Genomic DNA, 20,240 nt, shown 5'->3' with positions numbered 1-20,240 from the left:
ATTACCTCTGGAACCGCCTGCTACCGCACGAATCCCAGCGACCGATAAGGTCCCACAGAGTTGGCCTTCTCCGGGTCCCGTCGACTAAACAATGTCGTTTGGCGGGCCCCAGGGGAAGAGCCTTCTCTGTGGCAGCCCCGGCCCTCTGGAACCAACTCCCCCCAGAGATTAGAACTGCCCCCACCCTCCCTGTCTTTCGTAAACTACTCAAGACTCACCTATACCGCCAGGCATGGGGGAGTTGAGATATTCCTTCCCCCATGGCCATTACAAGTTATGCATGGTATGTTTGTGTGTATGCTTGGTTTTATAATAAGGGTTTTTAGTTGTTTTATTATTGGATTGTCACATGCTGTTTTTATCATTGTTGTTAGCCGCCCCAAGTCTACGGAGAGGGGCGGCATACAAATCCAATAAATAAATAAATAAAATAAATAAATAACTTTTACATAATTTATCTGGCTGAATATCTGCAAGATTTCCTACTCAAATGGCTTTATGCACAGCTACCATGATTACTTCAGATAACTGAACTTGCAGTTATCTGATACTGATGAATTTTTTTATCACTGCATCTCAACACTGTAACTTAGATATAGTGGATAATATGCAGCTCCTGTCATCAGAATTATTGATTTAATTTCACAGGAACTTATTTTCTAAAGCCATTTGCAATAATTAATAAAATGCAATTTAAATAATCTGAGTCATTTCACCAAAAAATCCAATTGCCTAATATATCAAGATACTATGTACTTTCAAGTTATAGTACTTCTGGTGCTATTTTAAATACTGGCCTGAACTGACATCATTAATTGTTGGTGGACTGTTTCAAATAATAATTTGAAACAGTTTTAAATTAATTCCACACATGCAAAGCACAGCTCCGCTAAAATGGAGGTGGGGAGTTGACGTCTTATTAGATATGTTTTATTTCAATCTACAGGTTTTAGAATCTCTTTCATGTAGCGATAAATGAATAACAAAATAATGCTAACATTATTATGCTGCAGATGTGGTTAAGCTAGAAACATTTGCCCAAACACTTTTCAATGTCTTCTTGTTTATTCCCCAAATTGCAAAGTATTCTTTTAAGCAGACTGAAACTGTTAAAACTTATTTCAAATAGTTTTACATGAGTAGTCAGTCATGGTAATTAAGGATAAAAGATGCTTCTTCCAGAAATTTCCAACTTCCTCATTTCTCTGTTATGATGACATAGCCTAGCAACTCTTTATATTCTTAATTACATCATCTCAGAAGCACTAGATTCTTCAAGTTGTTTTTAATTGTAAACTTCTTTGAAAACAGCACTTTGAGGAAGTAACATTTATACTACATTAGCCAAATCGCATTAATTTCTGTAATTGTGGACATTTGTGAATATCTATTTATTTTGAATAGTTAACTCTGCTTCAGATAATCATAGGAGAGATGAAGAAACTACACACAGCACATTTGCCTCCTTGAAACTTCTGCACATGACAAATTACATACCTTCATGCCTTTAGAGTTTCTATCCTCTAAAATAGGGGGCCAATGTCCTGGTTCTCTTTGACCCAAAGTGGGTTTTACGTCCCAAGGACAATTCCATCTGTCCGTCCATAACCCTGGGGGGGAATTATTGACCCCCTCAGAGAGGGTCCGCAACTTGGGCGTCCTCCTCGATCTACAGCTCACATTAGAGAAACATTTTCAGCTGTGGCGAGGGGGGCGTTTGCCCAAGTTCGCCTGGTGCGGCCGTATCTGGACCGGGACTCACTGCTCACAGTCACTCATGCCCTCATCACCTCGAGGCTTGACTACTGTAACGCTTTCTACATGGGTCTACTTCTGAAAAGTGTTCGGAAACTTCAGATCGTGCAGAATGCAGCTGCGAGAGTAATCATGGGCTTCCCAAGGTATGTCCATGTTACACCAACACTCCACAGTCTGCATTGGTTGCCGATCAATTTCCGGTCACAATTCAAAGTGTTGGTTATGACCTATAAAGCCCTTCATGGCATCGGACCAGAATATCTACGGGATCGCCTTCTGCTGCACGAATCCCAGCGGCTGGTTAGGTCCCACAGAGTTGGCCTTCTCCAGGTCCCGTCGACTAAGCAATGTCGTTTGGCGGGACCCAGGAGAAGAGCCTTCTCTGTGGCAGCCCCGGCCCTCTGGAACCAGCTCCCCTCAGATATCAGAGTTGCCCCCACCCTCCTTGCCTTTCGCAAGCCCCTTAAAACCCACCTCTGTCGTCAGGCATGGGGGAATTGAAATGTCCCTTCCCCCTAGGCTTATAGAATTTATACATGGTATGCTTGTTTGTCTAAGTGGTTCTTTAAATTGGGGTTTTTTAGATTATTTTTAATATTAGATTTGTTTACATTGTCTTTTTATATTATTGTTAGCTGCCCCGAGTCTTTGGAGAGGGGGGGCATACAAATCTAATAAATAAATACAGTAAATAAATAAATAAATAAATAAATAAATAAATAAATAAATAAATAAATAAATTCTCAATTTACAGACAAAATGACTTGCCAAACATCTTCTTGATTTTGGATTCATGTTTGCATTAATTATTAGGAGAAAATAATACATCAGGATCTAGGCAACTCTATAGTTTACAGAGTGAAACTATAGCGTTTCTAGAAACTATAGAGGAATCAATGGGTTAGAAAAAGTATGGCAGGAACCTGGATTGCATATCCTGTTTTTTGAAGATAGAAAAAAGTCACATTTATTTTATGACCGGATGGGAATTATTATGATTAATCTTCTTTGTTTAAGTCTTTTTACTTTAAAAACACTCAGAGTTGGGATTTTATTGTTCTATTCTATGCTACTGTTTTATCAGAACTTTCTGAATATATCCTTTACTCATGTTTTCCCAGCATAAAAGTAGAATGAACATTTTTAATAAGGGATGGTGGGAAAGGAGGAAAGCTCTATTCTTATAGGCAGCAATTGAACCCCTAGCACACCAAAGCTTAAACAGATGGAGGTCCTCTCCCCATCACATTACCGTGAATATCAGCTGATCAAGAAGGATAAATCAGAAGGAATTAGCAAGGTTTAGCTAAGCCTATGTGAACAATAAAAGGTAATTAACCATCAATGGGCCAATCTGACTGGAGTTGCTAGAACGACTGATGGGGGTAGGTGTGCGTGTTGACATCTCTCAAAACAGACAAGCATTCTCAACTATGGAACACACATTACATTTAATCTGTCACGTCTGATGTCTTGGATGCATACATCCTGCATGGTAGTATTTATTTATTTAATCAGTGTCTAAGCCACTTCAATTGTTGGAGGCACTCAAGGTGATGTACAATACATTCAAAAACACCTTTTTTAAAAGAACAAAAAACTAATCTTAACAATAACAACATTGAACATCATTTATAAGAAAAAAATGCTTCTGAATCATTCTATATAAAATGTCCAATTGCATCTGTAGGGTTCCAATCCAAAGCTTTACAACTGTACTGGTGAATAGCTTTCAAATTCAGAGCCAGCACAGCCAACAGAAATTACATGTAGATCCTCAATATATAACTGCAATTGAGCCCAAAATGTATGTTGCTAAATAAGAAATCTGTTAAGTGAACTTTGCCTCATTTTACGACTTTTCTTGCTACATTTGATAAGTGAATCACAGCAGCTGTTAAATTAGTAATACAGTTGTTAAGTGAATCTGGTTTCCTCATCGACTTTGCTTGTCAGAAGGTCACAAAAGGTGATCACATGACTCTGAGACACTTCAACCCTCATAAAGGTGAGCCATTTATCAACCATCCGAATGTAAATCACGTGACCAGAGGGATCCTACAATGGCCGTAAGTATGAAAAATGGTTTTGTCACTTTTTCCAGTGATGTCTTAACTTTGAACGGTCACAAAAAAGCCCCGGCTGTGAGGACTACCTATATTCAGCTCGATAATCCATGAAAAAAAGGTGACTGAAAGATTCAAGACTTTCCACTGTGTTTATTGCAAATGTATCACATATTTAAATGGGCATGATATGAAATTATCATGGCATCGAACCAGAATATTTCCGGGACCGCCTTCTGCCACACGAATCCCTGCGACCGATTAGGTCCCACAAAGTTGGCCTTCTCCGGGTCCCGTCGACTAAACAATGTCGTTTGGCGGGTCCCAGGGGAAGAGCCTTCTCTGTGACGGCCCCGACTCTCTGGAACCAGCTCCCCTCGGAGATTAGAACTGCCCCCACCCTCCTTGCCTTCCATAAACTCCTTAAAATCCACTTTTGCTGCCAGGCATGGGGGAATTGAGATATCTCCCCCGGCCTATACAATTTATGTATGGTATGTTTGTATGTATGTTTGATTAATAATGGGTTTTTAAAAATGTTTTTTAAATTATTAGATTTGTTAGGAATTGTTCTATTGCTGTTGTGAGCCGCCCCGAGTCTGCGGAGAGAGGCGGCATACAAATCTAATAAATAAAATTAATTAATTAATTAATTAATTAATTTCTAGCTAGTTTTTTCAGTGGTGTTGCATAATTAGTTTGAGACCAAAGTAAGCAAACTTCAGTTTCTAAATAACATTGGAAAACAGAATTGACTGAAAAACATAAATCACAAGATTCTCAAATTATACATCAAGCTATTTAATCTATTCAGAATTGGAAACAGGATAGGTTTGAGATACTATTTCAGAACATGCAGGTATACTAAGAGTATTCAGGAGAAGAGAGCATGGGAACTTTTCCAGACTAATATATTTATATATTTATTTAGCCATATTTCTATCCCATTGCAATCCAAAAACTCTCAGACATGCTCTTCTAGGTACAAAGCACTGTCCCATATAATCTGAACAGCATCACTTCAGATTAAAATATTTTCACTGAAACATGCATAAAGATTTCAACATTAAACTAGGTCTCTCTCATGCATATGCAAGGCAAAGATTTCAGAAAACATTAAAAACAAAAAAATGTTTTTAAATTCATAATTTTTAGGAAAAGGAATGTTCTTTTTCCGCATTATATCTGCCACATCACCAAATTACATATGCATCTTTAGCTTTCTTAATCTATGCTATCTTGAAGTTCAATTAACAATTCTCACAGGCCATCTTTTACCAAACTGGCTCTTTCCAGATGTGCAGGACTAGCTAGACCTTAGAATTCCCCTTGGCCATCTTTGTTAGGAATTTTGAAAACTGTATTTTTCAGCATATCTCTAAGATGCTAGAAAAAGATTCCTAATTGTTTTCTAGACTGAAGAAACACTACAGTAGTATGGGGGACCTTTTATGGCTCAGATGCCAAAACAGCTATTGCCTACTGCAACAATATCGCCAAAAAAAGCTTCTAGAGTTGTTAACCTGATCCTACGCAGCTTCTGCTCAGGCAATCTCACACTACTCACAAGAGCCTACAAAACTTTTGCCAGACCCATCCTAGACTACTGCTCATCTGTCTGGAACCCATACCACATCTCAGACATCAACACCCTTGAAAATGTCCAAAGATATTTCACCAGAAGAGCCCTTCACTCCTCCACTCGAAACAGAATATCCTACGAAAATAGACTAACAATCCTGGGCCTAGAAAGCCTAGAACTGCGGCGCCTAATACACGATTTGAGTAATGCCCACAAGATCAACGTCCTACCGGTCAATGACTACTTCAGCTTCAACTGCAACAACACAAGAGCACACAACAGATTCAAACTTAATACGAACCGCTCCAAACTTGACTGTAAAAAATATGATTTCAACAATCGAGTTATCGAAGTGTGGAACTCATTGCCGGACTCAATTGTGTCAACCCCTAACCCCCAACATTTCTCCCTTAGACTCTCCACGATTGACCTCTCCAGGTTCCTAAGAGGCCAGTAAGGGGTGTACATAAGTGCACTGGTGTGCCTTTCGTCCCCTGTCCAATTGTCATTCCTTTCTCTCACTTATCATATATATATTCTTTCTTTCATATATCCTCTCCTCTAAGTTCACTTTACCCTTATATATATTACTACATGTCTATTTTTTTTCCTATGTATTTGTGTATTGGACAAATGAATAAATAAAAAAATAAATAAGTGTGTGTGCATAGACTAGCACGCACATGCCCACATACCCTTTCCTGTGCATGCAGACAACACCCACATTGCCCCCTTATGCATGTGCATAACCCCCCCCCCACACACACACACACACCCTCTCCACATACATGCGCACAGGCCTCAGTGAAGCTGAAGCCTGGGAACAGCGAAAAATGGGGCAAATTCAGAAATGAACTTCCAGTTGGCCCTTTGGGCTCTTTTTTAGCATATCTGGGGTTCAGGGAAACCTCCTGAAATTTGGGGGTGGCGAAAATTGGCCAAACGGACCAATCAGAAGTTCATTTCCAAACTTCTGGTTAGGTTGTTTTTCACCATCTCCAGGGTTCAAGAGGGTTTCCTAAAGCCTGGAGAGAGCGAAACGTCCGAAAAGAAGCCCAAAAATCAGCTGGCCAGCATACGCGTGTGTGCTGGAATTGACATAGGGTAATGTCTCACATGCCCTCAGATATGGCTCTACATGCCACCTGTGGCACGCATGACATAGGTTCACCATCACTTCACTGTAGGATCCTTCTGTCTTTTAGAAGGATTGCAGAAGACGGGACATTTTTAATATCTAACTGGCATCAGAACTTGGGCTGAAAGGCTAAGTTCTTCAGGTGATGCTATAAAAATATGCCAGATTTTCAACAGACGACAATGGAGGCACTTCTAGCACCAAATCAAAGTTGAGAGATATATATGGGATGTGCCAACTTTTCAAAGTCATTTCCATCCACATTCTCTTTATTAGATATTATTATTTATTATTTTATTATTATTTATTAAATTTCTATGCCGCCCCTCTCCGCAGACTTGGGGCGGCTCACAGCAGCAATAGAAAACAATGTACAATACAAATCTAATATTACAAAGTTAAAAACCCATAATTTAAAAAACATGCACACAACATACCATACATAAACAAAATAGGCCTGGGGAAGATATCTCAGTTCCCCCATGCCTGACGACAGAGGTGGGTTTTAAGGAGTTTACGAAAGGCAAGGAGGGTGGGGGCAATCTTAATCTCTGGGGGGAGCTGGTTCCAGAGGGTCGGGGCCACCACAGAGAAGGCTCTTCCCGTCAACTAAACAACATTGTTTAGTTGACGGGACCCGGAGAAGGCCAACTCTGTGGGACCTGACTGGTCGCTGGGATTCGTGCAGCAGAAGGCGGTCCTGGAGATATTAATTATATCAGCAGAAACAGCAAGTGGAATAAAGACATAGTGGGGAATTGTAATGTATTAGATTTTTTTTTTAAGTGAAAGGAAAGGGGAGAACATTACACTAGCTACCCTGGCAAGATTGGGACATAATTAACTCCTTCTCCACTACATATATTCTCACTTTTTTCATCCAACAAGGATGAGCATAAAACCAGGTTCCAGGAACTCCTTGTTCTGGATTTGAGAATCAAATTAAGTCTAAATACCGGGATGGAGTCATATAACAATGTCAATCATTGCAGCATAATCTGTCGCAAACCATTTGTTATAGGAACCCACCACAGTTTCCACATAAATATGGGACAGGGTCAACATCCTAAATATGTCTTACAAAGGAAAACTGTATGAGGAAGGAATTACTTGTACAGAATCTAAGTCCCTTTACATAGTAGAGCTTCACAGACAGACCCACACATAAACATATTTCATTTCTAAACATTCCTAAATCCACCAATTGTTCTCAATGAAAAGCTTCTATTAAATTGGGATTTGCAAACTAAAAAGTATTTTTTAAAAAATTAAATTAGGAAAAAGATATGCACAAATACGTTAATTTGATTTGAGGCAAGCTGCACACCAAACTGTATTGCATGCATAGTGTTCACGCTGGGGCCAAAGTCACAGCCCAAAATATTCTTCTGATCAAGCTGAATGCTGGCAAAGTCAGGTTTTCATAAGGGTTACACAAAACAATCTTCTGCTCATCTTTGCTTTACCTTGGCCCACATTTGTCACAATTTTCTTCCCTTATTTTACAATGACTGTAAAATGGTTGAGCAATTGAACCATAGACGCCTTCGGAAGGGAGAGCCAAAACAAATTTTAAGCAACCTCCCTTCAACTTAGGGGAGAGACACAGAGGCTGGCCATATGTGTGCTAAGATGCCAAAGTGCTTCTCAGCAGCCAAGTGCCAAAAACCAGCCCTTTATTCTCCTCCAAATTGGAACTTGGAAAGGGAAGGGAATTCTCTCCAATAGCAGCACTTCATTTCCTCATCATGAAGGGTGACCCCATCCATTCCATTCTTTTTCAGGTTTATGCCCAACATCATTGAAATGGCAGCGTGAGATCAGAGGCAGATGTGTCATCTGTCCATCAAACCAGAACCATGATGGCATGTACACACCCTTTTGGCACTTGAGCATGAAAAGATTCCTCAACACTGAACTAGAACATCAAGATCTGAGAAGAAGCTCCTCTGAAGGCCAGACCCCTCTCTGCAAATCACAAGTTTTTAATGTCACCTTTCAGGCTTCAAAATGAGCATTTGGAAGAGTGGCAATGCCAGAGTTTTTTAAATTTCCGTCTTAGAAATTGGTAGTGTTAAACTTATTTGCTGCCTATCTCACTGTAGGGCTACTCTGGGCAGCTTACAGCAATAAAACAGATGAAAGTGTATCACTAGCAAGTCAATGTAACAATAAACAATGAAAGTAAAATAGTATGAATTAAAAGATGGGTCGGGTGGGTAAAGAAAAAGTACAGGGGGGGAGATGGAGTCAGCTAATTGGTTCATTAGCCACCTCCAATGGGATACACTCCCTTGTTGGGATTCCAGGCCAACTGGCAGAGCCAGGTTTTCAGGCCTCTGGGAAGGATACAGGGATGGGGACAGACCTCACCCTGGGGGACAAAATGTTCCAGAGAGTTAGAAGGTTCTTTTCCTGGAGTTCCTTGACTGACAAGATCCATACCAGGCCTCTCTGCTGGCATGAATAGGCTGGGCCTGCTTTAGAACAGTGATGGTGAACCTATAAAGCCCTGGACCAGAATATCTCCGAGACCGCCTTCTGCCGCACGAATCACAGCGACCGATTAGGTCCCACAGAGTTGGCCTTCTCCGTGTCCCATCAACTAAACAATGTCGTTTGGCGGGCCCCAGGGGAAGAGCCTTCTCTGTGGTGGCCCCGACTCTCTGGAACCAACTCCCCCCAGAGATTAGGACTGCCCCTACTCTCCCTGCCTTCCGTAAATTCCTTAAAACCCACCTTTGCCGTCAGGCATGGGGGAACTGAAACACCTCCCCCGGGCATGTACAATTTATGCATGGTATGTTTGTGTGTGTGTTTGCTAGTAAATGGGGTTCTTTTTAAATCTTTTTAAATATTTTAAATTTATTTGGATTTGTCATGAATTGCTGTATCTTGCTGTGAGCCGCCCCGAGTCTGCGGAGAGGGGCGGCATACAAATCTAAATAATAAATAAATAAATAATAAATAAAGGTGCCACTTGAGGGGGCATCCGGAGCCATATCTACTGGCACATGAGCTGTTGCCCGAGCTCAGCTTCAACGTGCATGTGTGTGCTGGCCAGCTGATTTTTGGCTTAACCAGAGGCTCTGGGAGGGTGTTTTTGGCTTCCAGAGAGCCTTCGGGGGGATGGGGAAGGGCGGTTTTACTCTCCCCCAGCTCCAGGGAAGCTTTATGAGCCTGGCGAGGGCGAAACACGAGCCTATTGTTATACCTTAGCTAGAGGTATAACAAGCAGGAAGAGGGAGATTGTGATCCCGTTATATAGAGCGCTGGTGAGACCACATTTGGAACACTGTGTTCAGTTCTGGAGACCTCGTCTACAAAAAGATATTGACAAAGTTGAACGGGTCCAAAGACGGGCCACAAGAATGGTGGAAGGTCTTAAGCATAAAACGAATCAGGAAAGACTTAATGAACTCAATCTGTATAGTCTGGAGGACAGAAGGGAAAGGGGGGACATGATTGAAACATTTAAATATGTTAAAGGGTCAAATAAGGTCCAGGAGGGAAGTGTTTTTAATAGGAAAGTGAACACAAGAACAAGGGGACACAATCTGAAGTTAGTTGGGGGAAAGATCAAAAGCAACATGAGAAAATATTATTTTACTGAAAGAGTAGTAGATCCATGGAACAAACTTCCAGCAGACGTGGTTGATAAATCCACAGTAACTGAATTTAAACATGCCTGGGATAAACATATATCCATCCTAAGATAAAATACAGAAAATAGTATAAGGGCAGACTAGATGGACCATGAGGTCTTTTTCTGCCGTCAGTCTTCTATGTTTCTACTGGGGCCATCAGAAGTTTGGAAACAAGCCATCGCCGGCCTCCAGAGGGCCTTCGGGGGTTGGGGGAAGCTGTTTTCGCCCTCCCCAGGCACTGAATTATGGGTGTGGGCACTCGTGCACGCGCAATAGCGTGTACACACATTCTTTTGGCATCCGAGGAAAAAAAAGTCAACCATCACTGCCTTAGAGGGATGAAACAGTTCATCCATGCCATGGGAGGTTTAAAATTCCACAATATATAAAAGCTAATAAATGTATTATTATTAAATTCATGAAAACTTTATATCATAATACATTTGTTCTTGTCAGGTGCAAAAATACTATTATTTTCGCTGCAATAGAGAAGCTTTCACTCTAGAATTGTTGTAAATAATTCCCTAATTTATTCCCACTGTGGCACAGTAGAACGCATCTGTTACTAGATTGATTTAGGGATGTGCGAACGGTTCTATGCATTATATTGTTATTTAGGGAAGATATGAATTAAAGTCTGAAAAGAGTATGTTGGGGTCAAAATTTTAACCTATACTGGGTTTTGAACTAGTTATTTCAAATGCAGCAGATCCAAGCTGTGAACCAGACCTAGAAGAAATACGAACACAAGTCAAATAGGCCCCTTGGATAAACATATTTAATCTCACACAATTTTTTCAGATTGTATAGGTCAGTGTTTTTCAACCAGTGTGCCGTGGTACACTAGTGTGCTGTGAGACATGGACAGGTGTGCCGTGAAGCAGGAAGCTCAGGTTCCTGTCTCGCAACTTTTTGCAGAGAGAGAGAGAGTGTGTGTGAGAGAGAGAGAAAGAGAAAGAAAAAGAAAGAAAGCAAGAGAGAAAGAGAGAGAGAGAGTGAGAGAGAAAGCAAGAGAGAGAAAGAAAAGAGAGAAAGAGAGTGTGTCAGAGAGAAAGCAAGAGAGAGAGAGAGAGAAAAGGAGAGGAAGGGAGAGAGAAAAGAGCAAAAAGGGGTGGAAAAAAGAGAAACGAGAAAATGATTGAGACAGAGAATGAGAGGAAAGAGAGAAACAAAAGAGAGAGAGAAGTGACTCTTGATTTAAAGCATATGATAAAGAGCACCCAAAGAATAAGAGAGAGAAAAACCCCAGCCCTCACCTGTTTTTGGAAATGGTTCAAAAGTGTGTATACAAACACACCGACAAGGGTGGGGAGGAGACAGGGATGGAAAAAGAGAGGAGAGTGTGCCCCAGGATTTTAAAAAGTAAAAAATGTGCCGCGGCTCAAAAAAGGTTGAAAATCACTGGTATAGGTAGTCCTCAACTTACAACCATTCATTTTGTGACGGTTCAAAGTTACAATGGCACTTATAAATAGTCCATGCACATACAACTTTCATAGCTTCTTAACAATATGAACGATGTTAGGGCATTCGGCATCTGGCATGTATAAAGGCTGCAAAGTCCATGGAGAGAGGCGGCATACAAGTCCAATTAATAAATACATAAAGATCACATGCTCACCTTTTGTGACTCCCCAGGTATCTTCTAGTAAGAAAGATAATGGAAAAAAGAGGATTTGCTTAACAATTGCTTGATTCCTTTAACAACTGCTGTGATGTGCTTAGCAACCATGCCAAAACAAGTTGTAAAATTGGGAAAAACTAACTTAACAACTGCCTTGCCTAACAACAGAAATTCTCCTCTTGATTGTGGTTGCAAGCTGAAGCATAATAGTTTATACTAATGAAGTTTTAAAAAGCATGGGGTCCTTTACAAGAGAATTTAGATTTATGAGCCGCACACCATGTGGACAATACGACAGAACAGCCACACCAATTTTCTATCTCCCCAACGTAACAGAATTTCAAATGCATGCCCTTCCCAGCATGCCCTTCCTTCCCAAATGGCTGAAATCCCTCTTCCTTCCCTTTCAAAATATGCAAATAAAGAATGGAATTGGAGTAGCAGAACATTTAATTTCTATTTTACCAGCCAAGAAAAAGTCCTAACAAAAAGTAAAAGAAAGTTAATTTCGCTTCACTCCTCAACAGCATAGTTGTTGTTGGAGAATAAGGAAGAAGAAATTATCAGAACTATTTTGTAAAGCTCAGACTGCAATGTAGGACATAAAAATATAATTAAATTTTCTTTTGTATTAGTACCCCTATAAAAACAAATACTGTAGTCTAGACCAGTGTTTCCCAACCTTGGCCACTTGAAGATATTTGGACTTCAACTCCCAGAATTCCAGCGAATGCTGGCTGGGGAATTCTGGGAGTTGAAGTCCAGATATCTTCAAGTAGCCAAGGTTGGGAAACACTGGTCTAGAATATATTAGAAAAATATCACAAAGACTAAGAGACATAAGAGCTATGTAGTTTGGTAATGAATTTTCTAAAGAACAACTTTCACCTGTGCTAAATTATCAGATTTTATTCAGAAACAAATATATAATGCAATCCAGAAAATGCTTCAAATATCTGACATATGATTGTGTTTACAAACATAATGGCCCATATTTTGTAGATATGATGGTTCAAGATGCTTCTGAGATTTAATATTCCACATTTTAAAACTCACTGTCATCACTATCCAAGTTATTAAAATTTTATATGGGCAAAATATATAATTCCCTACCATGCTCCTCAGAGTTCTATATTTCAACCATGTACCATGTTAATTATTTTCATAGTACCTTGCAGATGATAGACTATTTAATTCAGGTCCCATACCTGCATAATTGCAGTCTTCAGCAATTAATTCATTTTAGAATTTGTATTGTGCTTTTAGTTCAACATTCACGGTGGCTCACAGACAATTATAACGGAGAATACAAAACATAACAAAATTAAGACAATGGAAGATCCTTTCTTACATATTCAGTAGTTGACCTTCTAACCATAACTACTTTTCAAAAAGGCTTTGCCTGCTTTCTTTGAATACCTGAACAGGTTTATTTGAACTGACATGCTGCTCCATTTCTCTAAACTCTGAACAGCTTATGATATTACCAGGAATAAGTAGAAATAAAAATTAATTACTACAATTATCCATCAATTAATTCAAGAAACTGCAATTCAGAAATGACACTTTCTTGCTTACCCCCAAAGCCTTTCTAAAGAGCCATATTTTCATAGTTCTTAAAAAAATGTAATATACCTGGAGGTGGGATATAGTATTCCAAGGAAATAGAGCCATCACCAAGGTGGTCAAAGAGATAGTCAATCACTATGTATATAAGGCTTAAAAACCTGTTGACACCTTGAGTTAGGATTTCTGAATCTGATCAACTGGCACAATGGTCATAATTTTCTATAATTACAATCTACAGATTAAATTATAACTGGGGTTCAAGCAGATTTTCCAAGTTGTAAAACACTCTTTTTATATTTAGTGGCATCCTGCTCCAAATAGATTGTCCCACAGATTTCATATTAGTGTTATCAGAATAGGTAACCATACTATAGGTCAGTGACCTAGAGCAGTGATTTTCAACCTTTTTTGAGCCGCGGCACATTTTTTACATTTACAAAATCCTGGGGCACACCACTAACCAAAATGACACAAAATGACACCCTAACACACCCTCCTCTCTTTTTCCATCCCTGTCTCCTCCCCACCCTTGTGTGTGTGTGTATATACACACTCTTGAACCATTTCCAAAAACAGGTGATGGCTGGGTTTTTTTCTCTCTTATTCTTTGGATGCTTTTTATCATATGCTTTAAATCAAGAGTCACTTCTCTCTCTCTTTTGTTTCTCTCTCTCTCCTCTCATTCTCTGTCTCAATCATTTTCTCATTTCTCTTTTTTCCTCCCCTTTTTGCTCATTTCTCTCTCTCTCTCTCCCTTCCTCTCTTTTCTCTCTCTCTTGCTTTCTTTCTCTCTCCTCTTGCCTTCTTTCTCTCACACACTTGCTTTCTCTCTCTTTCCCTCTTTTCTTTCTCTCTTGCTTTCTTTCTCTCTCTCACTCTTTCTCTCTCTTTTCTCTCTCTCTTTCTCACTCTCACAGCAAAAAGTTGCGAGACCGGAACCTGAGCTTCCTTCTTCGCGGCACACCTGACCATGTCTCGCGGCACACTGGTTGAAAAACACTGACCTAGAGGTTAGGGATATGATGGTGAGCAGTACTGAAAACCATTTAGGGCAGAATTGTCAAAATCAAAGCCCGGGTACCAGTTTGGCCTGCAGAGTGCTTAGATCTGGCCCTAGAAGTTACTGCGGAAACAGCGAAGGACTGGCCCACAGTATCTCTGCCAGAGAAAATGGAGCTCGGGAGGGTCGCGTGCAGCCCTTGCAAGCTCCATTTTCGCTGGTAGAAGGTTGCAGTAGACTGTTGCAGCTGAAAATGGACCTTTGAAAGCATGTTTTCCCTGACAGAATGCTCAGGCCACCACAGGTGCCCATGACACGAGTGACATTGAGCTAGCCACACCCACCCTGTTCCCCTATGCACCCGAGGTCAAACGCAACCCTGAAATGAAATTGAGTTTGACATCCTTGATCTAGCATTTCAAGGCAACAAGCAGGATATATTTCCCTCCTGTTTCTGATAAATGTGATCTGGTCAGCCTCAATACAAAAACCTAGATGAAATCTTGATTGAAATAGATCCCGAAAATCAATTTCATCCAGGTACATTTGGAGATACATGGCTATAATTTCCTCAATAACCCATCCAAAATGGAATATTTGAAAATGGCCCATAATTAGCTAATTTTTCTGGACCTTTAAGTCTGTCAAGATTTTTTTGTCTTCTGGGATGTTGGCTATTCCTGCCAGCTTGGTATTGTTGGCAAATTTGATGAGTTTCCCTTCTATTTCCTCATGTATATTGTTTAAATCTAAATCTAAAATTAGTTTTAAATGTATATCTAAATCTCAATTTAAAAGTTATGGTGCTTGTATTTATAAAAATGAAATTAAAGATACATTATATAACTGTAAAATAAGAAAAAATACATCATGTCAAAACATTTTTGTTGCGTTTTAATATACTTGCCTCCAATTTCTTCACAAATGAGCACATTTCACTTACTGGAAATGCGTGAAGTAGATGACCACTAATCCTTAATTTAATAGAATAAGTTTTTTAAATTGTTATTCCAACAATTCACTTAATTAACTCCTTTTCCTGTACTTTAGTAGGATATTCACTATTGCTGACCGTTATATTCTTCATATTTGGTACAACTTAGGATGGACAACTCAAGAATATATATTGAATAATCTGTTACAGTAAACCTATGACACACATGTCAAAGATGACACACCATGACATTTTGGATGTCACACCAATATTCACAACTGACAATAATTCTCAAAAGCATACTACTTGTGTGATTTCTAGAGGCAGCTTCAGATCATACAAGGCCTTGTTTTTTGAAGTAACTTTGGAAAATACTCTTGCATGGCCTCTGCAACCTCTGAAATTCACACAAGAACTAGGCATGATTTCACACAGTTTTTGGAGGCTGCAAAGACAATGGAAGAGCATTCTCCATGTTAACAGTTTGAGTACATCCGACAATAGCTTTTGGTTGATAAGGAGACATCAATACCTCACTTGCTTGTTGTATGTTTTTGTTTTTGAATGTACAATTAAGTAAAGGCTTTATAATTTATGATGTATAACTGAAAATAGAAGTACAGTATTTGAAACAGGGTGATTAACTAGAGACTAACATAAATACTTTAGGAAATGGTGTTTATTATAATTATATGTGGTAATAGCCTTTGGTTGATAGGGGGCTATAAATTCCCCACGTGTTTGTTATATGTGACGTCTTTCCCCCCCAATATTTGTTGTTGGTTCTGTTATTTTTAGCTTTTTCTTAATATTAGATTTGTGCCTGTACAATATTGTTTTATCGCTTGTTGTGAGCCGCCCCGAGTCTTCGGAGAGGGGCGGCATACAAATCTAATAAATTATTATTAATAATTATTATTATTATTTGTGTGTAATATTTTTTTTAAGGAAGAGCATTCTCCAAAGTTGCTTCAAGAAAATAGGCCTGGTATGACCCAAAGCAGCTTCAGGTAGCCCATAAGGGCATGTCAACAGAAAGAGAACTTCTCCTGGGGCTAAGTGGAATGCAAAAAATACTGCTCTGATATGGGGAACAATTGTGACATTCCCCAAAGCTCCTGCACCTTGGAGAATGGTATGAAGAAGATTTTCTTAGTGGCAGCAATGATGGTCTAATCCTCCACTTCAGGCCCAGCCTTGGCACTGCTGAGCGGTATTGTTCAGGGTGGTCTAGATGGAATGATAGGAGATAGAGAATTTTTTTCTCTTTTGTCTGGTTTTTTTGGGGGGAGGGGAAGCATGACATACCAGCAGAGTCAAATTAGGAATTTTCCAAATGTTTGGCATGGCAAGCCTAAAAGGTTTGTGATTATTGCTATGTACTAGTTACTATATGCAAAACCACACACATACATAAACACAAAATCATTTGAAATGGGGCAAATCCTTTCATTCTCACAATCCCTTATGATCGAGGGCTTTCTTCAAATTTATTTTCTTTGTTCGGAATTATTGGGAAAATATTTTTCCTGGAGTCAAGTAAAACTTGTCCACCTTTTGAACCTAATTTTGAAAATATGCCATAGATTCCATTATTTTTTGATAATAATTCAATGGTTTATGTTTTAAATTTTAAAAATATAATTGTTTATGTTATGTAGCATGTGAAAAAATATTGCGTGGATCCCAGAATCCCCCCAACTGAATAAAAAATAAACTTCGGAAAGGGGCGGCATACAAATCTAATTAGTTGTTGTTGTTGTTATTATTATTATTATTATTATGACAAATAATTTATTATAAACAACAATATATTAAATCATACCTGAAGGCAGCCAAGAATAATTTAGTGATATTATATAAAGAGAGCGATTGATACAATTATTTTGGAATGAATTTGAGTGAAAGACTGCTGAGAAAGTAGACAGTGTTCTCCATGCTGACAAATCTGCCACCTATTTACTTGATCTGGGTCCTTTTAAGATTGTGAAAGGCCACAGATGGGTTCCTCCCAGTTCGGACCGGTTCTATGGAACTGGTAGTAACTTGGCGGCCTGGGTTGCTAGAACCAGCTGCAACCAGGTCTGCCACCTCTCTGAACCAACTCTCTTGGGGGCGCCGTAGGTGGCGCCATCTTGTTTTTTAACACTGTGCCTGCATGGGAAGCATGCCCGTATGGCGCATCTAGGAGCAAACTGGCAGTGAAGAAAAGCAGAACCCACTCCTGGAAAAGATCAGGGAAGTCATCTACAGTTAAGAACAAACTATGCTGTTAGGCTCTCTGAAAGTGACAATAATGTTTTCTGCCTGTGCTGCACTCCCCCTTCAAGCGTCCATTCATGGACTAAACAGTTTTTGACAGGTATTAACCAGTCTCCAATCTTCTCTATTCAGAGAGGGTTGTTGAGAAAGGGAGGATTGGTCTGCAACTGACAAGAACTCTGGAGGAAACAGATTATCTAGATCAGGGGTGTCCAATTCAAGGCCTGTGGATCAGATCTGGCCTGCAATGTGGTTAGATCTTCCCCTGGAAAGAGCAAAGAATTGGTCCACAGCCTAAGCCCAAGCCAACCGGGCGCTGATCTACAACATAGTGGCAGCCATCTGGGCCAAAATATGGTCAGTCTTAGATCCATGAGATTGTCCTGAAATCAGTGAAGGACCACCCCCACCCCCAGTCTGCCCCCTAGGCACACACAGAGAAGGAGGTGACCACACATGGGGCCTCGTGTTCCTGGCGACCATCTTGTCCCACAGACTGACTGCATTCTGAGCTCTTCCCTTTCACCCAGGATGCCAGTGCTCACCACCTCTTGTGCGCATGCCCAGGGAGTGGGGCTGAAGTGGGTTTACATGTTGTAAGCTGCCCTGGGTCTCAGGAGAAGGGTGGCATAGAAATCGAATTAATAAATTAAAAAACAAACAAATGAATATCTTGCTGGATCAAGGCCAATGAGCAGGGCATGGAGGCTCTGGCATGGACAGGGCACTGATTTATTCCACAACCTGGTGGCAGCCATTTGGGCCAGAACATGGTCAGCCTTATATCTGACTTGAGAGACCACCCCGGTGCCCCGCCCTGCCTCTTGGGCATGGCTGCATGCACACATAGGGCTAGTGTACGGGGGGCCAATCTTGCCCCACAGGCTGACTCTCAGCACTTGCCTTTCACCCAGGATGCCAGTGCTCGCTGCCTGTGTGCATACTCAGGGATTGATGCCGAGGCAGCAAGGTGGTCTCTTGTTGACTCCAGGGCAGCTGCGTGGAGTAATCTAAAGCTGACCATGTTCTGGCCCAGATAGCCAAGTAGTTGTAGATCAGCACCATGCCTGCACCAGCACCTCTATGCCCCGCTTCCCAGTCTGGCCTCACAGTCCCCTTTCACTGGGACCACCCTCCCTGGCATGGGAAAACCACAGTTGGTAGCTGTGCTGCTAATCTCTCCCCCTGCCTACATTCTTTCCCTAGTGCAGAGGAAGATTGGGATGGCATAAAAAGCGTTTGCAATACTTTGGACAGCAAAATCCCTTGCTTCAAGCCTTCCACTGGCTTGCAAATTGTACTGTTCCAATCTTGGCAGGAAAAGCATTTGCAAGTCGACACAACTTTGGGGGCAGTGAAATCGTCTTGCTTGAAATCTTTATATGCTCTTTGTGCTGAGACTGGAACAATGTGAAAGGTGTTTTCAAGCTGATGGGAGATTTCACTGCCCCAAAATCTCGTCATCTTGCAAATGCTCTTGGGCATGATTTAATACAAGCCTCAGTTCGCAGAGAACAGAGGCCTAAACTACTGTAGTGCGAGATCAATAGTGCAAGATCTTGCCTGGCCCATCACAGGTGCCCCACGTAGGCAAGGTTGAGTTGTCTGGTCCCAGTTACGTGATCATCCAGCCATTCCCACCTTGCCCTTTGAGGGTGACCCTAATGCTGATCTGGCCCTCAATGAAATTGAGTGTGATATCTCTAATCTAGACTGATTTGAGTTGGGTTTCAGGCCAGCATTTAGTACATTATTTTGGTGATGATTTTGTAGCAGAGCTAGAATGGTTGTGGAGCATCCAATGTGAGGTTTAGCTTCAAACCTTTCAGAAAATATTCATGCTGATGGATAATTATGGAAGGTGTTCTAGTTACATGGAACACTGGTGGCCTTGAAGGGCAGAGGAAAAATATGTTAGCAAGTCAATGATGAGATAAACAAGATCTAAGCCAAGATAGAAAATAATTTATAAAAATGCCTTGGACGGTCCTCAACCCTTAGTTCTCATTGAGGTAAAAGAGGAAGGGGGGTCATATTGATACTTGCAAGACTAATGTCAATCCAATAAGGCAAACTAGAGTAAGACATAGACACCATGCAGACATAACACATTATTTAGAACACAGAACATCTACAGTAACAGATTTTTGGTTTGCAAATCACAAAAACTTGGTTTACAAAGCACAAACATGCTGAATTAAAGCCGAACAAGCCACAGAATGAGTTACCGTACATTAATACTGTATCTGAGCTTACTCACCTGCAATCCTGAAGTTATCCTGGATGTCAAACAAAAATTTCCAAATTATCTTATTTCATCCAAGGTTTCTGAAAAATAAAATATCACCATCCGATTATTACAAAGATATCAATCAGTGTCGTTTCACCTCATTTTACTGATATCAATCAGTCTCATTTTACCAGACTCTGCATTTATTTAGAACATCAGAAACCACAGTGCCCCTCAAGATGCGGATCTGGTTAATTTTTAAAGGTCAACATTGCAGTTTGTCATAATTCTCTGACTATACACATTAGCACAGTTCTCATAATCTTAAATTCAACATGTAAACATAATAATATTCTGGAACTCCGGAAGTAATTGCTGGATTCAATGAATTTAGGCAATTTTAATCTTTTCCTTTTGGAAGAAGGATATT

General features: G+C 40.3%; 1 protein-coding gene across 1 annotated transcript in view; it reads right to left on the bottom strand.

The window, feature by feature from the left end:
- The window catches only part of LOC139155460 (thyroid hormone receptor alpha-like), a 197,240-nt gene that overhangs the window by 108,945 nt on the left and 68,055 nt on the right, over positions 1–20,240 (bottom strand). Inside the window, exon 2 of the mRNA XM_070730598.1 lies at positions 19,841–19,908. The gene's annotated coding sequence lies outside the window, so the exon portion shown is untranslated. The remainder of the gene's footprint in view (positions 1–19,840; positions 19,909–20,240) is intronic.

The sequence above is a fragment of the Erythrolamprus reginae genome, unplaced genomic scaffold, assembly GCF_031021105.1.
Source record: "Erythrolamprus reginae isolate rEryReg1 unplaced genomic scaffold, rEryReg1.hap1 H_2, whole genome shotgun sequence".
NCBI classification, from domain to species: domain Eukaryota; kingdom Metazoa; phylum Chordata; class Lepidosauria; order Squamata; family Dipsadidae; genus Erythrolamprus; species Erythrolamprus reginae.
This window is presented reverse-complemented; position numbering and strand designations above follow the sequence as displayed.